Below are 20,467 nucleotides of genomic sequence, written 5' to 3'. Positions count from 1 at the left end.
TTGTATTTTAAAATGGGGTTTCAGAGTTTTTAGGGGTTTTTGAATGTCTTATGTAGATTTTTCAATTTCATTGTTCTGTATGGGACAATGACAATAAAGATATCGGAAAAAAGAAGAGGGATTGCTGGTTCAACTGCTTTGGAAATTACAGAAAGGTAGCCGTGTTGGTCTGCCATAGTCAAAACAAAAAAATTTTTCCCCTTCCAGTAGCACCTTAAAGACCAACTAAGTTAGTTCTTGGTATGAGCTTTCGTGTGCATTATCAGAGATCTACAACCTCTCCTGGACAATGATAGTTCTCTTTCTCAAGCTCTGGGAGGAAGACCTTTCATTGCCTACAGACAGCCACCCAATCTTAAACAACTCCTAACCCACAATAATACTACAACCAGACGTAACACAGACACTGGCACCAGAGCCTGCAATAAACCCAGATGCCAACTTTGCTGCCACATACACCCGGACAACACCATTACTGGCCCCAACAACATCACACATACCATCTCGGGACTATTTAATCGCTCATCGTCTAACATTGTATATGCCATCAAATGCCAACAGTGTCCTTCAGCTCTCTATATTGGACAAACAGGCCAAACCTTACGCCAAAGAATAAACGGACATAAATCGGACATCAAGAATCACAAGACAGAGAAACCAGTAGGAGAACACTTCAATCTCCCAGGACATTCTATACAAGATCTCAAAGTAGCTGTTTTACTACAAAGGAATTTCAGAAATAGACTGGAAAGAGAAGCTGCTGAATTGCAACTCATACCAAACTTAAAACCATGGAGAGACCTGGTCTGAACAAAGACATTGGATTCTTATCTCATTATACATGACAAAGCCATTTTTCACCTTCTCACCCCTTGCTTTTTCCTGTAAGACCTATTGCAGTCGTTAAGTCGTCAACAGGCTCATCACAGCTATCTGCCAATCACCCATTCCCACCACCCTTCTGAGTAATACCCCTCCCCACCTTCTCACTATATAGAAGGATCTGGCAACTTCTGTTTCAGTGTATCTGAAGAAGTGTGCATGCACACGAAAGCTCATACCAAGAACTAACTTAGTTGGTCTTTAAGGTGCTACTGGAAGGAAAATTTTTTTTTTGTTTTGCTTTGGAAATTGTAGCTCTGTGAAGGGAATAGGGGACCATTGAACAACTCTCAGCACCCTTAACAAACTTCAGCTCCCAGAATTCTCTGGGGGAAGCCATGACTGTTTAGAGTGGTGTCATGGGGCCTCAGGCCCATTAAGAATGAGAGACTCCTCCCATCCCTAAAATATAATGGCTCCAATAGATGGGCCATGTATTTTAGAACGAATATGTTTCCTTTCAAGTAGGAGAGTGAATCTATTTTACATAGAGCTCAACACCTGACACATAATGACCCCCCCCCCCGAATCGCAACAAAATGTTAGGAATTCCTTGGCTTGAAGTTTCATTGGGGTGATGGTAGTGGTGCAGAATGAGGCCTTCATGTCCCTATCCTGGGAAAAATCATGGTGCTTGGTCTACATCCTTCGCGTTTCCCCTGTACAAAGCAGCTCAATATGAGAGCCTGTGCAATATACAGTTTACATTCTTCCAGCTAGCCTGTTCTCCCAGTATCAAATATTCAAAGGCATTTGGATTAAGAACAAATTTATTCCCTAACCGGAGAACCCCATGAGGGTGTCTGCGAGGCTGAGCTTCACACAGTCTTCTTATCTTGGAATCTCCAAAGCTGCTTCTGAATGCATCCCACCTTAAGCCCCATAATTCCTCATGAATTTAAAACAGAGTGGTAATTATATTTCTTCTGGAAGAACGGCCCTCTAGCACTTCGGTGGGGCAATCCACTGGAAAGACAAGCACATTTGCACACAACTGAAGGGAGCCTTCAAATCCTTCCACGGCCGATGACATTTTACAAGCCCAGAGGATAATTTAATATGAGTAGCCATGGTGTTTCTACGGCAGTTGCCACAGGAGAATCATTTTCACAGTAATTTTTAATTTACCGAGCTAATTGTATCTTTAAATCCGGGGTCTGTATTTTATCTTTTTTTGCTGGTGTTATGCAAGGCTCCAAGGCCCGAACTATATGTGTAAAGGTAAAGGTAAAGATAAAGGGACCCCTGACCATTAGGTCCAGTCGTGACCGACTCTGGGGTTGCAGCACTCATCTCGCTTTATTGGCTGAGGGAGCCAGCATACAGCTTCTGGGTCATGTGGCCAGCATGACTAAGCCGCTTCTGGCGAACCAGAGCAGCGCACGGAAACGGCGTTTACCTTCCCACTGGAGCGGTACCTATTTATCTACTTGCACTTTGATGTGCTTTCGAACGGCTAGGTTGGCAGAAGCAGGGACCGAGCAACGGGAGCTCACCCTGTCGCGGGGATTCGAACCGCTGACCTCCTGCTTGGCAAGTCCTAGGCTCTGTGGTTTAACCCACAGTGCCACCCATGTATCTTTTTCAAGGCAGGCCCAGGCTCGTGAGTTTCCACAGCAAGACCTCAAGCAGCCCATGGAATTGGCACCAGAGGCTGCAATTCAGGCAAGGGCCAAGGCAAAGACAAGTTCAAAAGGCAGCCCACGACCTAGTTGCATGGAAGCAGTAGTTCAGGCAAAGGCAAGATATCCAAGGGCAAAGTACAGGGCAGTCGGCAAGGTAATGTTCAGTAGCTCTGTACATTTTAAAAGCGGACAACATAAGACAAGAATGGTTGATGGTTTTACAGGAAGCAGTGGCTTGATTTGTGCACAACACCAAGCAAGCCACGGTTTGCTTAACAGAGAATCAAACAAACCGTGGCTTGTTTGTCCAGAGCTTGGTTTGTTTTCTAGCTGGGCTTCCCTGGAATTTGATAAGCATCTAGTAGCTAAAACGAGGGTTGCCATATTTCAAAAAGTGAAAAGACAAAGTTGTTGAGCTTCCTCCCCCCAACCCAAGCCAAAGTTGTTGGGGGGCTGTTGGTGGGAGCTGTCTCCCTGTCTAAGGCACAAAAGTAAGGGGTAGACTTTCTCACATGCCCACATTGTTTGCCCTGGCACCTACTTGCGGCTGAGAAGGGCTCCCACCATAATCTGTGCTTCCCCCGGGCGAGAGCTTCAGCGCCCTCACTGCTGGCAAGAAACACAGAGAGAAGTGTGGAGTGGCCCATCTCGGTGGTGATGCACGCAGGAGTCCAGCTTCATCGGGGGGCATGCTCAGGCACAGCTGCCCATGGCCTTGAAGAGCGAGCTCTTGGGCAGCACTGTCTCCAGTTCTCTCCCCCCCCCCAATTTTTAAATTGATTTTCACAAAATTATAAACAAACAAACAAACATAAATCATAACCTTATTAAAATTACACTTATTAACATTGTTAAGTGGCTTTCTTGCTTCCCCTTGGTTGAATTTCAATGCATATCCTTTTAATGGTTTTCCAAATCAAGAGTTCTCATAAACTTAACTTAATCATTTAACATCCTTATATCTTTTCAGTTCAAGATTAAATATATTAATTCATCACTTAACTCATATGAAATCCTAAGATAATCTAATACCTGCAAGCTATTTCCAATTAGTTTAACTTAACAAATTTAACTAAATAATCATTAAATTTTGTCCATCCTTCCTGATACTCCTCCTCCTTCTGGTCATGGACTCTTCCGGTCAGGTTGGCTAGCTCCGAAAAATCCATCATCTTCACCTGCCATTCTTCCACAGTTGGTAATTCTTGCGTTTTCCACTTTTTAGCTAGTAAAATTCGAGCAGCAGCTGTGGCATACAAAAATAATTTAACATCTTTCTTGGGCAATTCCAAACCTGTTATTCCAAGAAGAATGGCAGACAAAATTAATGGACTATGCAGAATTGGATAATGTCAGGGAACTGCAGGCAGCGAGGGAGGAAAGAATTAGAGGATATAGGGAACGATCTCCACTGCTCCACTGAGTGAAATCATACAGCAAGTCAACCCGGTGGCCTTTAGGTTGAGGCTGCCAGAGAGCATGAAAATTCATCCCGTGTTCCACCGGTCGCTATTGTCGGCTTACCGGCCGGGCAGAAGGGAAGGGGAGGTGCCACCGCCAGAAGTCGAGGAAAGGGAGCGGGGACACCAGATAGAGGAAATATTGGACTCGCGTTGGAAGGGTAATCAGCTGGAGTATCTTGTAGCTTGGGAGGGGGCTCCCAGTTCAGATAACACATGGGTGCCGTCAGATTGGGTCACGGAGGAGGGTTTAGTGGAGGACTTCCACGAGCTATTTCCCCATAAGCCACAACCCGCAGGGAGGTTCGCTGAGAGGGCGTTTGGGCCGACGGACGATGAAGAGGATTTTGAAGGGTTCTCAGCCTCGGACCAAGAGGAAACACAGGGGGGAGGAGGAGTGAGTGAAGAGCGTCCGGGTCCATCAGGTGTTAGAGGTTGGGGTAACGTTTTTGATGATACCGAAGAGGAGGAGGAGGAGATTTTCTTAGGATTTACCCCCGAGAAGCATGAGGAGAATGCATCGGGGGAGGCTTCTTCTCAGGAAAGGGAGGTGAGGGGGGCCTTTGAGGAGGGGGTGGATGTCAGGGAACTGCAGGCAGCGAGGGAGGAAAGAATTAGAGGAGACAGGGAACGATCTCCACTGCTCAGTACTGAGTCCTCCTCAGAAGACAGAGAAGAGGATAGTGAGTCTGGGGAGGAAGGGGTGCTTCAGAGAGAGGGGGATCCCCGTCACAGGGGAAAACAGAAGGGGCTGAGCCGTTGGCTCTGTTGGTCTCGAGGGAGAGGGAAAAGAGAAAGTAGTTAGAGCAACGCGTCACGAGAGACGGGTCGCTTTGTTTATTCTGCATGTAATCTTGTCAGAAGGAAATAAAGAAAGGAATTTATGGCTGGCTGCCGGGAGTGTTTCTCTGCTAAGTGCAGCAACGCATGCAGCTGGCAGGCTGACAGATAAGATGGCAGGAAGGATTCGAAACCTGCGGGACCAGAGATTCACAGAAGACTGGAAGAAATATACGAATTATTTGAAGAGCAACTGTAATCAACAAATTGCGCTAGTAGGACCACAAGAAGTTTTGTAATATATGAAATATTGCAAAGAAGATAAAGAAGAGAGACATTAGTTATGATACTTAAATGTAATAGTGGAATTAAGAAATGTAAATTAAGTGGAAAAGATTGGAAAATTTTCAGATGTGATTGATGGAAGTCAAAAAATTGTATAAGATATAAAAGTATGTTTTATAATTGTTGAAAATGATATATTAAAAAGCTAATTAAAATATATATACGGTATATATAAAAAGGTGTCGGGTAGCTCTGAGGCCAGGTAGCCATTGTTGAGGTTTTTTGTTTTTTGTTTAAAATAAAGCTCCCGGGAAAAAAAGTTTTGAAGCTTTTTAAAGGATTTTCACCAGAAAATTGGCCACATTGCCATACGTCTGGGTTTCCCCTGACATTTTAGCAATTTCTGGAAATTCCACCCGGACGCCATTTCCAGAATCGGAATCCCGGATATATCCGAGAAAACCCGGACATATGGCAGCCCTATTAAAACAAACCAAAGTTCATAAGACAACAACTAACCATGACTTCAGCTCATGGTTTGTTGGCAGTAAACAAACCATAGTTAAGATAGTGGGCAGTGTTCCCACATAAGAATGCTAAGCCAGGGTTTACAGAAATTTTTCTGTTAGGGATATTAGGGAATGAGATAAAAAAGAAGGATTGCAAATTTGTGTACTATGCAGTTACAGCAGCAAGGGTAATGCTAGCCCAGAAGTGGAAACAGCAGGAAATACCAACGGTGGACGAGTGGAGAGCAAAGTTATTAGATTACGCGGAGTTGGATAAACTGACAGGAAAGATTAGATATTTAAGAGACCAAAAGTTCATTAAGGAATGGGGAAAATATGTAGATTACCTGGAACATATAAGTGAGGGACAAACAACGTTAATGGGATTTAAAGAAGCATTGTGAAAGACTAAGAGTTATTGACTAAAGGGGATAGAAGAGAGAGAGATATATAATGTCAATACAAGCCAGGAAATGCGTAACTCTAATTATCACCACGAATGATTTACGGACAAGCTGAGGGAAGTCTCAAAAGAGACGGTAATGTAAAATCTTTGATGTGAAATATTTAACGTGTGTTTTTTCTTTTTATTTTCTGTCTATTTTCTTTATTTGAAGTAAATCAATAAAAATTTATATGAAAAAAAAAAAAAGAATGCTAAGCCAGGGTTTAATAACAGTGCTGTGTGTGAACAAGGCCTATCTTAATGAAACCAGATGAAAGTCCATCATAAAAAACAAATCAACATGGAAAGGCCTTGACAAATAGAAGTCATGTTATGGTTTGTCATGCCATCTGAACTCAGAATATGGTTTGCTTCAAACAGATCATGAGCATTAAGCTAGAAATAAATATGTTTGTTTTCTTCTTTTTTCTGGCTTAGAGCTTGTGGTTTGTTTGGAGCAAATCAAACCATGGTCCAGAGTCAGATGATGCAACAAGTCACCGTATGGCTTATCTGAACCATCTTTTTTATGTCTTGGGGGGGGGAGGTGGGTGAGATCCACGTGACAGTGGAGAAGCCATGGTTAAACCATGTGTGGCGATCACACAGGGTCCCCGGACGTTTGACGGTCTATTGATCCCTGTGCCACCACTGTGATTGCTTTCTTCACTGCTACCAACCCGTTTCTCTCGGGTACACACGAAGTCCAGCCAGTTGTTAACATTAACAAACAATCAAGTTTATTTTTATAAGCATGAACAAGGTTATGGTTTCAGTTAATTTTTCTTGTCAATTTCTTAATCCTAGTTCCTTAACTGTCCTATACGTTCCTGACAACTTCAAACTGATTATCCCAACTATCTATCTGACTCCACCTAACAGTTCCTCTCACTCTCTCACCACACAACTCGACCAACCCACAGGCTTATCCTCCCTCTTCCTTCTCCAACTCCCAACTCTCAACTGACTTTCCAACCAACTCCGATTCTAACTCTAACTCCTCCCCTTGGTTCCCACTGGCCAATCACATCACACTCATTTAACCCTTTCCTTATGACCCACCTAGGAGGCAAACACCACGCCATGGTTTAAAACAAGCTGGTTTATCATGAAGGGTGAACCAGGACAGTTCTATTCTCTCAAGTATCAGGGAGAGTCTGTCTAAACAAATACATTTCCAGTTGCCTCTTGGAACCCACCCAGCTAGTGCCTCCTGGATTTCACTCTCCAGACATCTCAGATACAATATTCATAACTCAAATATCATAGTTCTACATTTCTCCATAAGTCTAAAGAATGTGTTTTACATGTTGAAGGATTTCGGGGTCCAATTTTCTCCACCCTCCTTGCATTTTCCATGAGCTCTTGTCATTTCCTTGTGCAATACCAGCTCTTTGTCTGTATAAATGGTTCGGCTGAATACCACTTTGGTAAAGAGCCTACGCTGGTACTGTAATATCTTGGCAAAGATTGGAAAATTACATGGGACAACTGCTCTCATTCTCTCTCTCTCTCTCAAAAAATAAAAAATAAAATATCTTCTAGTATAATTACATACCTACATTGTTACAAACTGAGTCAAGCACTCAGGCTACTGTTAAGTCTCCTCTCTGCGCCGCCCGCGTCTCTGGGATAATCAGCACTGTGGAAATGACCAGAAATAGCTGTTTTCACGTCAGAAACTTTGTTTTGAAAAATCAACGTGTTTTGCAGGAAGCTCAGAGAATGCCTTGAGGTTAATTGCATACCTTTCTGAACACCTCATATAAAGTTAATCATTCTGCCTTTATTAAATTGTACTTCAAATGTAAAAACAAAAACCCCCAAAAGTGTATTTTTGGGGGGAGAGGAGCAAATCCTGAAAATGAAAGAAGCATTGAAGGGCAGAGAACTTCAAGTCTAGGGGCCAATGTGGCCTCCCAAATCTTTTTTATAACAATTTTAATTAATTTTTCAGTTTATACATCTCAAAATAAACATTTTACTTAATACCATGTAACAACTGACTTCCCTCCTTCTCCTTTCATGGTTCATTTTACTTATCTATCATTCCTGCATATTTCACCATAGCCAATCTAATCGTTTCTCCATTTTACATCCTTCACATATGTCAGGGAACTGCCATCGGAGCTAGAGGCGGAGGGAAGGCTCCAGAGGGATGCCGGAGAGGGTCCCAGTAGGGAGAGAGGCAGCCCATCTGCTGGGGAAGGAAATCAACGTAACACCAGTGGAGAAGGGGGGCAGATGGGGGAATCGGAGAGGAGGCTCCAAGACTCCTCGCCGGAGACCAGCGGAGAGAGTACGGGTACTCCGCTGCCCACACCCTCCCTGCGCAGAAGACTTCCGCGCAGGGAGAGTAGGAGGAGACTTGGCGTCAAAGAACTTCTTTGCTGGAAGAAGTTCAAGAAACGCCCACTGACGGATTCTGCCAGCGACTGAGGCAGCAACGCAGCTGGAGGCTGTCCAGACAGAAAGGGTTCAACCAGGTAACCTAGCCAGGAGTGGCGGCAACTTACGCACGAGCAACCCCTAGAACCATTACAACATATTTACCATACTGTTGAATTTATCTAAATGCTACCAGCGTTTTCAATTGTACAGTTATTTTCTAAATATTCAGCAAATATTTTCCACTCCTCTTTGAATAAAGAGTCTTCTTGCTTTCTTATTCTATAAATTAAAACTGCTGCTCCCGCAAATACTACCATCTTAAGTTGCCAATCTTCCTTACTAGAGATCTTGCTCACGTTCCATCTCTGGGCTAGCAAAATTTGAGCTGCCATGCTTGTGTAGATAAATATTTTTTTCTGACAACTGGAAACTTCAGACTGAACTATTTCTAGCAAAATGGTCTCAGGTTTTTTGGGGGGATGTTATTTTAAGCATTTTTAAAAACTCATTGTAGATCATTCCCCAATAATCTTTAACCTTTTTACATGTCCACCACATGTTCCATTTCTATGCATTTCCAACACAGATCTGATCCAACTTTGTACATCTTGACCAGCCTACTTGGGGTTAAATACCATCTATGCATCATTTTCTTACTTTCAAAATATAACATGCGGTAAATTTCAAATCATTCCTCCAAAGTTTCTCCCACAGCTTTAGGTCTATGTTATGCCCTATATCTGTTGCCCAGTGTGTCATTGATGCTTTGACTAACTCGTTTCCCATTCAAATAATAAGTTATACATTTTTGACAATGATTTATCCTTATTCCATAATAATTCTCTTTCAAACTGTGAGCTTTCATCCGGAAACCCATGTTTAAAATCTAATTCAAACATATCATATATTTGATGATACTGTAACCAATCCATAATTTGGCTCCATACTACTTCCATTGGTTTCAATCTAGGTTTCAATCCAAGTATCTCTAAGGTTCTCCCCAGGATGCCCCTCTCCCTGGCCCGAGCCCTCTCCATATAAGCTGCTTCACTCACTGATTCGACTTTGCATTCTCCTTGAGTGTTTGTGCCTGACTGGAACATGTCATTGAACTCGGATCTTGCTTCTTGCTTGCCTTGATGGAAGGATGGAGACCATGGGGCATGAGTGTATGCAGAAATCAGCCCTTTTGTATGGGGGGGGGGGATTAAGATTTGCTGCTCCGCCCACTTTGCCTCTGGTCCTGCCTGTCATTGGCATGAGGTCCTTGGAAGCAGTGGTATGCGGTCAGTGGACTAAGAGGACTAGGTAAAAAGGTAAGGTAAAGGACCCCTGGACGGTTAAGTCAAGTCAAAGGGGACTGAAGGAATGACCATCGGGTGTGGAACACACTTCCACCCACAGACAACCTCAGCTGTCTGACCGCGTGACCTTCGGATGTGGAGCACACTTCCATCCCCAGACAAACCATAGCTGTCTGAACATCATGCCCTCTATCTAACCTTTGGCTTTCTCAGTCGTCTGCCGTGCCCTGTCTGTGACCTTTGTCTCCTTCATCATACATTGTGCAAGGGGAAAGTGATGCGGTGGAAACAGGTGCCAAAATAACTTTTTTCCAACCCTTGATCTCGGGATTGGAAGATGTGTAAAGGTGACAGTCCAAAATGTACCTGACTGGTTTTGCATATTGTGCTAATAAAAAGAGCTTCAGCAGAGCTAGCTGGCAGCTTGCTTATACACAGCTCACCTGCATTACCAACTCCTGCCTCATGCCTTCACTTCAGTGACTATGGGGTTGCGACACTCATCTCGCTTTCAGGCTGAGGGAGCCAGCGTTTGTCTGTGGGCAGCTCTCTGGGTCATGTGGCCAGCATAACTAAACCACTTCTGGTGCATGGAAAAACCATCACACCGTGACAGAAACCAAAGTGCATGGAAACGCACTTTGCTGCAGCGGAACCTATTTATCTACTTGCACTGGCGTGCTTTTGAATTGTTAGGTTGGCAGAAGCTGGGACAGAGCAACGGGAGCTCTCCCCATCGTTGGGATTCAAACCATCGACCTTTTGAGCCCAAGAGGCACAGTGGTGTAGACCACAGAATGGTGCATCCAAAATACTTCGCAAAGGGCTAATGCTGGAGCATTGAATCATGTGATGTCATAGACATACTGAGGCAGTTTTCTTTCAGTTAGTTCAGTTATCAACTGCGTGAGAGTTTTGACTGTGAGAGCAGCAAGTGTACTGCGCTGTGCTGCTACTTGCCTCAGAGCCAGTCTGTAAATATCCAGCAGTCTCAGATACAAATTCATGTAAATATATTTCAGTAATGTAAGTATCACCTGCGTCTCTTGTACATTCAATCTGACAAGAGCAAGCACAGCAAGTAAAAGTCATATGTTATTTTTAAACTTTAAAAGCAAGGGTTGCCTGGTTTTTCTAGGAGAAAAGAGAACTATTAAAAAGGGTCAGGCAACCCGGGGCAACTTCTGCACTATGTGCAATGACCATAGCTAGTCCCTTAAATGTTTCCCTGGTGCCTTCTTCCCAAAGCTGGGAAGCTTCTGCCCAACTTAGGGAGGAAGATGCAATGCTCACAAATGCGACATCACAACATTCCCCTTCCCAAAATAACCTGCCCTGGCAAGCTGGCACCTCTGGCCCTAACTGTTACCCTACAAAAGATTTTGCCGCATGTCACTTGTTATGTACTGAGTTGAACAGGATCCAAAATGCAGCAGTCTGATTGGTCCCAGAAGAATAGGATTCAGAATGCAGCATTATAATTATAATTATTATTATACTACCCCATCCATCTGGCTGGGTTGCCCCAGCCCCTCTGGGTGGCTTTCAACATATATAAAAACATAACAAAACATTAAACATTTAAAAACTTATCTATACAGTGGTACCTCGGGTTAAGTACTTAATTCGTTCCGGAGGTCCGTTCTTAACCTGAAACTGTTCTTAACCTGAAGCACCACTTTAGCTAATGGGGCCTCCTGCTGCTGCCGCGCCGCTGGGGCAGGATTTCTGTTCTCATCCTGAAGCAAAGTTCTTAACCCAAGGTATTATTCCTGGGTTAGCGGAGTCTTTAACCTGAAGCGTATGTAACTTGAAGCGTATGTAACCCGAGGTACCACTGTACATGGCTGCCTTCTAAAGGTTTTATAGTTACTTATCTCCTTGGCTTGGCCTGGAGTGGGGAGTCACAAAACTACATACCTTTCAATATTTCTCCAGTGAAAATGGGGACATTCTAAGGAAAAGCGGGACATTCCGGGATCAAATCAGAAAAAGGGACGGCTTCTGTAAATCTGGGCCATTCCTTGGAAAACACGGATGCTTGGAGGGTTTTCTGGTGTTAAATTGGACTCAAGGCTGGCAACACCGTCTTTCTTCTCTCACCATAAAGGAGAATGTAGTTCCATCAGTTTTGATGATATTTTTCCTCTTCCGATATATAGCTCAATATATTTTTTTTAATTAGGCAATCCTGTCTGCTCAGATGGGATTTGGAATTGAGCAGTGCTGAGATCATTATTAAAAAGTGTAGGTGAGGTAGCTGCAGAAGCAAGCCTTAAGTTGTTGTGAAGGGAGCAAAGGGATGCCTTGCCTTCATCTAAAGATTCATTAAATAATCAGAAGTTGTTTTTATGGTATTTCAGGTGCTGTCTCTCAAATCCCCCAGTCTGCTTACTACAGCAGCACTTCGTGGCCCAAGAGCATACTAGGAAACTGGGTTAATCCATGACTTGAACATGGAGGGGTGAACTGAATATTTCAGTTCCTTGGACAGTGGATGGAATGTATATTTCATGGCAAGCGGGTATTAGCCATGTGCAGGGGCCTAATGTGAGACTGGCAGTCTGTGTGTGTGCAGACTTTGAAAATGGGATGCACTAGAGAATGACTGCTAAAGAATGAAAATCCACAGCCATTATCCTCTCTCTGCTGCTGTAAATAATTCAGCTATTTGGACTCGGTGGATCACAGCTTAACTTTTCACCAGAGAAGGTTACAGCCGCGGTCTAAGATGAGGGTCAAAATGCATGTTATACAGAAACGCGCACAGTAGTTGGGGGGAACTTGTGTCAAGGCTGGATTAAGACCTTTAGAGACCCTAAGCACTGAAAAGATTACGGCAGAGGTGGAATTAGGGTTGCGCAACTGGTTCCCCAGCACAGGGCACTGAGTTGAGGGGGCACGTTCCTGTCTCCTTCACAAAGCCCAGTAAGCAAAGTGCCAGGCTTTGGGAAAGAGGCACCAGCGTCTTGCAGGGTCATACAGCCCTCCTGTCTCCTTCCGAAAGCTGGGGAAGCACTAACGAGGCTTTGGGAAAGAGAAGGGAGGACTCTAGGACCCTGGCAGAGCCCTCACGCCTCCTTACCAAAGCCCTGCTCCTCTCTTTCTGGGCTTTGGGAAGGCAGATTTGGGCTGGGGCGTCAAATTTCGGCCTAGCACCGAGTGTCACATTACCAAGGTCTGCCCCTGAATATGGTGCCCCCTTGTGCTCACGTCCTGCTTGCGGTTTCCCACAGGCAACTGGTTGGACCAGGATGCTGGACTAGATGGGTCATGGGCCTGATTCAGGATTCTTACATTCCCACATTCTTATGTCCTAGGCTGGCTTCCACACAAGCTCACAACACCCCTCCCTGTGCTGCAAACAAGCAAGCAAGAGATTGTGGGACAGTGGCTGGGCTAAGGTTACCTGATGAGCTTCAGGTTCAGAGATTTGACCTAGGACCCACGTACCTACGGGACCACCTCTCCTGGTATGCCCCGCGGAGGACCTTAAGGTCCACAAATGACAACACTTTGGAGGTCCCAAGTCGCAAGGTGGTTAGATTGGTCTCAACTAGGGCCAGGGCCTTTTCAGTACTGGCCCCGACTTGGTGGAACGCTCTGTCACAGAATCATAGAATCATAGAATCATAGAGTTGGAAGAGACCACAAGGGCCATCGAGTCCAACCCCCTGCCAAGCAGGAAACACCATCAGAGCACTCCTGACATATGGTTGTCAAGCCTCTGCTTAAAGACCTCCAAAGAAGGAGACTCCACCACACTCCTTGGCAGCAAATTCCACTGTCGAACAGCTCTTACTGTCAGGAAGTTCTTCCTAATGTTTAGGTGGAATCTTCTTTCTTGTAGTTTGGATCCATTGCTCCGTGTCCGCTTCTCTGGAGCAGCAGAAAACAACCTTTCTCCCTCCTCTATGTGACATCCTTTTATATATTTGAACATGGCTATCATATCACCCCTTAACCTCCTCTTCTCCAGGCTAAACATGCCCAGCTCCCTTAGCCGTTCCTCATAAGGCATCGTTTCCAGGCCTTTGACCATTTTGGTTGCCCTCCTCTGGACATGTTCCAGTTTGTCAGTGTCCTTCTTGAACTGTGGTGCCCAGAACTGGACACAGTACTCCAGGTGAGGTCTGACCAGAGCAGAATACAGTGGCACTATTACTTCCCTTGATCTAGATGCTATACTCCTATTGATGCAGCCCAGAATTGCATTGGCTTTTTTAGCTGCCGCGTCACACTGTTGGCTCATGTCAAGTTTGTGGTCCACCAAGACTCCTAGATCCTTTTCACATGTACTTCTCTCAAGCCAGGTGTCACCCATCTTGTATTTGTGCCTCTCATTTTTTTTGCCCAAGTGCAATACTTTAAATTTCTCCCTGTTAAAATTCATCTTGTTTGTTTTGGCCCAGTTCTCTAATCTGTCAAGGTCATTTTGAAGTGTGATCCTGTCCTCTGGGGTGTTAGCCACCCCTCCCAGTTTGGTGTCATCTGCAAATTTGATCAGGATGCCCTTGAGTCCATCATCCAAGTCGTTGATAAAGATGTTGAATAAGACCGGGCCCAAGACAGAACCCTGTGGCACCCCACTAGTCACTCTTCTCCAGGATGAAGAGGAACCATTGATGAGCACCCTTTGGGTTCGGTCAGTCAGCCAGTTACAAATCCACTGAGTGGTAGCATAGTCAAGACCGCATTTTACCAGCTTCTTTACAAGAATATCATGGGGCACCTTGTCAAATGCCTTGCTGAAATCAAGGTAGGCTACATCCACTGCGTTCCCTTCATCTACCAGGCTTGTAATTCTGTCAAAAAATGAGATCAGGTTAGTCTGACATGACTTATTTTTCAGAAATCCATGCTGACTATTGGTGATCACAGCATTCCTTTCTAGGTGCTCACAGACTATTTGCTTAATGATCTGCTCCAGAATCTTCCCTGGTATTGATGTCAGACTGACTGGGCGGTAATTATTTGGGTCCTCTCTTTTCCCCTTTTTGAAAATAGGGACAACATTTGCCCTCCTCCAGTCTGCCGGGACTTCGCCTGTTCTCCAGGAATTCTCAAAGATGACTGCCAGTGGTTCTGAGATCACATCTGCCAGTTCTTTTAATACTCTTGGATGCAGTTCATCTGGCCCTGGAGACTTGAATACATCTAGACTAGCCAAGTATTCTTGTACTATCTCCTTAGTTATTCTGGGCTGTGTTTCCTCTGCTGAATCATTTGCTCCAAATTCTTCAGGTCGGGCATTGTTTTCTTTATCGGAGAAGACTGAGGCAAAGAAGGCATTGAGGAGTTCAGCCCTTTCTGTGTCCCCTGTTTGCATTTCACCATCTTCTCCTCTGAGTGACCCCACTGTTTTTTTATTCTTCCTTTTGCTACGAACATACCCATAAAAGCCTTTTTTGTTGCTTTTAACCTCTCTAGCAAGCCTGAGTTCATTCTGTGCTTTAGCTTTTCTGACTTTGTGTCTACACGTGCTGGCTATTTGTTTGAATTCCTCTTTGGTGGTTTCCCCCCTTTTCCATTTTTTGTACACATCCTTTTTAAATCTTAACTCAGTTAAAAGTTCTTTAGATAGCCACCCTGGCTTCTTTAGGCACCTTCCATGTTTCCGTCTCATTGGTATTGCCTGAAGTTGTGCTTTTACTATCTCCCTCTTAACAAACTCCCAGCCATCATGAACTCCCTTTCCTTTTAGTATTACTGTCCATGGGATCTCACCCAGCACTTCCCTAAGTTTTATGAAGTCGGCTTTCTTAAAGTCAAGAAATTGAGTCCTAGTATGCTTGGCTGCTCCTTTCCGCTGTATAGTAAACTTCAGAAGAGCATGATCACTCGCGCCTAACGATCCTTCCACTTCTACCCCACTAACCAGGTCATCAACATTGGTTAGGACCAGATCTAAAATGGCTGTTCCTCTTGTTGCTTCTCCCACTTTCTGGACAATGAAGTTGTCTGCAAGGCCAGTGAGGAATCTGTTTGACCATATGCTCTTGGCTGAGTTTGACATCCAACAAATATCCAGGTAATTGAAGCCCCCCATTACTACTATCTCCCTTCCTTTTGCATGCTTGGCCATCTCTTCCAGGAAGGCATCATCTATGTCCTCCGTTTGGCTTGGGGATCTATAGTAAACTCCCACAATGAGGTCACTGTTATTCTTCTCTCCCTTAATTTTGACCCAAATGCTCTCACTTTGGCTTTGAGGTTCTAAATCTTGGCTCTCTTCACAAGAGACTAGGGCCTTGCGGGACTTGACAACTTTCCGCAGGGCCTGCAAGACAGAGCTGTTCTGCCTGGCCTTTGGTTTGGACTCAGTCTGACCCTTATGTTTCCCTCCCCTTATGGTCTTGATCTATGGGCTACTATTAAATGAGGCTGCATTTTAACCCGTATTTTAACCCATATTTTAAATTGTTTTTTTTCCTTTTTTCTCTCCCCCCCCCCCCAATTATGTTTTTATTGTAATTTTACTGGTGTTAGCTGCCCCGAGCTCGACTCTGGCCAGGGCAGGTGGGGTATAAATAAAATTATTATTATTATTATTATTATTATTATTATTATTATTATTATTAAATCTTTATAGTACAAGTTTTAAGATACGATGCTCTGTAGTGGCTCTCTGGACCTCTAGCTCTGTGTATGATACAGGAGCAGTTAAAACGGATGTTAAGAATCAAGGGAAGTTTGTGCTCTTAAAATATTCCTTTTGCAAAGAGTGCAATAAAAGAAGAAGGGAGCACTTCAGGTTTGATCTTTGTCTTAGTGATCGGAATGAAGCATCTTGGGACTTTGCCTACTTGTTTCCCTTTTATTTCTGCATAAACCATCTTGGTAATTTGATGTTCCTTATGAAGGGCTTATTGCCATGGACCGAGCAGTATGTTGTATAATATATATATAGAGAGAGCACATGACACCCCCGTTAAATATTCCTTTTAAACCCTTGCTTCTTTTTCAGAAGTCGATTTACTGTAGGGTATTGGTTGTGAAATTAGAGGAACGACTTTGCACATTCAGCTTCTCAATACTTAAGGTGTTTTTTTCTCTTGAGTTAATGTGGCATTTCAGACAGCTTAATTAAGTGGCAAAACTTTTAGACTTCTTTTAAAGCATTGCTCGTTCAGCTCCAGCAAATTAAACTGAAGGTCTTTACCCCCTTCTCTTCTGAAGCATTTTCAGATATATTCTTTTCTGATTAGGCTTGAAGAGTTAGAAGATGTTTAGGAACATGCTGCTTGCATCATGTTTGTCTTTTTTTAATAATAATTTTTATTAAGTTTTCCATTTTAACAATCCAATCCAATCATATTAATTATTCCAAATTATACCAATACATATCATAAAGTCCAAATAGTTTGCCAAATTATAAATTTTTGTTGGGGGTTCCCATGCTTTGAGTTCAGTAGGGTCCGATCATCTCATATTTCTGCTGCTTTTAGTATTCACCAGTCCCATCTTTCAATCTTCTTGTTGTTATCCTTTTTCTTCTTAATAGCCTCAGGCGAGTTGAAGTAAGCAATATTATGCTTTGTCTGGCTCTCCCTTTTTTTAAAGGCTGCTACGTCTTTTGTTTGCAATAAATCCTCACACGCTGTTATTTATGCCGAATCCATCCAAAAGTCCTCCTCGGGTAGCAGACGCCATCTTTCTCAGTTCCGATGAAATAGAATCTAGGCGTTTGCTCATTAATTTTCCCAGACGAGTTGCACCATAAATTAGCCTTTCCAGGGAAGATTTTGCCAAGTCGATCTTAGAATGCAAACATGATAACAAAGTAATGGCTCGCCTCTCCGCTTGCACCATGTTTGTCAGGTGAGACTGTGCTGATCTTGCACCAATGCTTGGAGGCAGTGGTGGGCTGGATGAGGGCCATTGAACCCCCGGTAAGCTCCATGCGAGCCAAATGCTCTTCCTGGATCAACCCGTCAGCGAACTAAGATCCAAGTCTTGTTGTCCAGTAATTGTTTGACATGGGGGGAATAATTCTTGGAAGTGTAATTTCTGGGGCCTCGTTAGTGCCTTCTAACAAAGTATAGAAGATGCCATGCATTATGAAGACTTCATTGCAAATAGCTCTAGTTGACCAATGGTCTACTGGAGTTGGTCCAATAGACTCCACCACCTTATTTTCCTTCTTCTCTATGCTCTTTCTAAATGGCGGTGCAAGAAGGGTCATTTTCATAAAAGAGGATAAATTACCCTATTGCAAGGACGTATGCGAGAGATGGATGCTTTTATGGGTTGCTCCAGGGAAGTCTGGTTTTAAGTTTGCTGAACAATATATGGGATGTTTGGCTTGTTCGAAAATAGAGCTCTTGCCAGTGTGCTTTCTCTCACTGTGTAGTTTTGAGTGTGTCTAAAATTCCATCCCCAGAGTTAATAACCTGGAGAAAAATGCATAAATGGCTTTCAAGGGATCATAAACCTCTTAGACAATTTATCAGGCCAGCCCATCTTCTCGCCTTATTAACAGGAAACTATTTTAAAGCAAATCTCTCTCACACACAAAAAAACCCATTGCACAATTCCAACAATGAATTATTTGAGCTGGCAATGGTGTGTTAGAAACTCTTTCCTTTGCCTGGACCTTATGCCCTGAGATGATGTCAAATCGCAAAGTCAGGGGCGCTGGTGAGATTTCAAGGCCGCCCTGTCCTCTTCCTCCAGCAGCAGCCATCCAGTTGTTAAGGAACATTAAGGGTTTTGTAGTTGCTGTTGATCTCCCTGGCCGCTCATCTGTCGCCCTTTTGCAATGATTTGGAGGGGAAGCCTAACATCATGGCTGTCTGAGGCTTTCCATCAGCCTTAATGTTGACTTGTTTCCGGGGAGGCAGTATGATATGGTATTGGCGAGGGTGTTGTTGTATTGATTCAGCTTCACATCCTTGCATAGTTGTGAAGCTCAAGCAAGTGGCCCATCTTCTAGCCTAACTCAGGAGTGGCTTGTGTGTTGAGCAGAACTCTGGAAAATCATGGTGCAATGCCACATCCTGCCATGGAGCAGACAGGAAACCACTGTCTCCCAGTATACTCTGTTTGTGGCCAAACTGGCTGTGGTGTCCCATAAACTGTGGCTTTTTCTTTCTTGGTTTTGTTGTTGTTTAGTCGTGTCCGACTCTTCGTGACCCCATGGACCAGAGCACGCCAGGCACTCCTGTCTTCCACTGCCTCCCGCAGTTTGGTCAGACTCATGCTGGTAGCTTCGAGAACACTGTCCAACCATCTCGTCCTCTGTTGTCCCCTTCTCCTTGTGCCCTCTATCTTTCCCAACACCAGAGTCTTTTCCAGGGAGTCTTCTCTTCTCATGAGGTGGCCAAAGTATTGGAGCCTCAGCTTCAGGATCTGTCCTTCCAGTGAGCACTCAGGGCTGATTTCCTTCAGAATGGATAGGTTTGATCTTCTTGCAGTCCATGGGACTCTCAAGAGTCTCCTCCAGCACCATAATTCAAAAGCATCAATTCTTCGGTGATCAGCCTTCTTTATGGTCCAGCTCTCACCTCCATACATCACTACTGGGAAAACCATAGCTTTAACTATATGGACCTTTGTTGGCAAGGTGATGTCTCTGCCTTTTAAGATGCTGTCTAGGTCTTGGTTTTAGGTCAGGCTAATCTTGTGTTCCACTAGTTCCTGGGAGAAATGGGATGGGGGCAACTCTTGATGGGCAGGAACTCGGATCATGACTGCCCCATAGGCCTGCCCCCAGTGAGGTCCATATTGAAATATATTCGGACTCCTGCAGTGATTTCATGCTCTGTATTGCAGCTTGTAAAATAGTGATTGAATCCCCCCGCCAAACCTCAGGCTTTCATATATATTATTTACACAATGAGTCCTATCTGATTGGCTGATTCTGCTTCCCTCATGGAGCCTGATTGGTCTTCTCTTGCAGGAGTTGTTGCATTCTTTGATCCTACCAGCTTAATAGGCTGATTAACTTCCTCCTGGAGCCTGATTGGTCTTCTCCTGCAAGCCAATCAGTTGTTGCATTCTAGGATCCTATGTGCCTATTGTTATAGGATCCAAGCTTAGTACATAACACATATATACACTCTCACACACCCTAAGAGCATAGCAAAATACTCAATTGGTTAGGAGCAACATGACTGCAATCCAGTGTGTAGTCTTCCTAGGAGTAAGCTCAAATGAACTCAGTGGTGCTTACTTCTGACTACATTGGCTCAACTTAATAATTTTATTATTTATACCCCGTCCATCTGGCTGGGTTGCCCCAGCCACTCTGGGCGGCTTCCAACACATATAAAAACATAATAAAATGTCAAACATGAAAAAGTTCCTGATACAGGGCTGCCTTCAGATGTCTTGTAAAAGTTAGGTAGTTCTTCATCTCCCTGACATCTGATGGGAGGGTATACATATCATGCTTAACAAAAGATCCTTTGCTAGGTGAAATGTAACTCTGAGCTTTTAATTCCATTAAATTCAAAATGCAACAATGTTGCAGAGAAGATTTTAACTTCAAGCATGAAGCAAGAACCCCATCAAAGAAAAGGGAAGAAGCACCTAACCTCTATCCATCCGTCTTCTGCATTCTCTGACTTCTCTTTTGCTAATCTTGTCAGAACCAAACTCATTATCACCTCTTTTCACTTTCCAAAGCAGGGATTTTGATTGGTCAATTACCCTGGCACTTCAGCAGATGATGTAATTGCTCCTGCTCTGATAAAAGAAACCCTGGCGGTGCATTCTCCTCTATCGCCCCAAGTACTACTGCTAGAAGGAAGATGCCTTCCTTTTTACCTTTCTCTCCTTTCCT

General features: G+C 43.9%; 1 long non-coding RNA gene across 1 annotated transcript in view; it reads right to left on the bottom strand.

The window, feature by feature from the left end:
- Window positions 1–269: 269 nt before the first annotated feature.
- LOC128411348 (uncharacterized) overlaps window positions 270–20,467 on the bottom strand; it is a 37,065-nt gene continuing 16,867 nt past the window's right edge. Inside the window, exon 3 of the long non-coding RNA XR_008329769.1 lies at window positions 270–1,067. This is a non-coding gene — a long non-coding RNA (uncharacterized LOC128411348). The remainder of the gene's footprint in view (window positions 1,068–20,467) is intronic.

The sequence above is a fragment of the Podarcis raffonei genome, chromosome 3 (assembly GCF_027172205.1).
Source record: "Podarcis raffonei isolate rPodRaf1 chromosome 3, rPodRaf1.pri, whole genome shotgun sequence".
NCBI lineage: Eukaryota > Metazoa > Chordata > Lepidosauria > Squamata > Lacertidae > Podarcis > Podarcis raffonei.
This window is presented reverse-complemented; position numbering and strand designations above follow the sequence as displayed.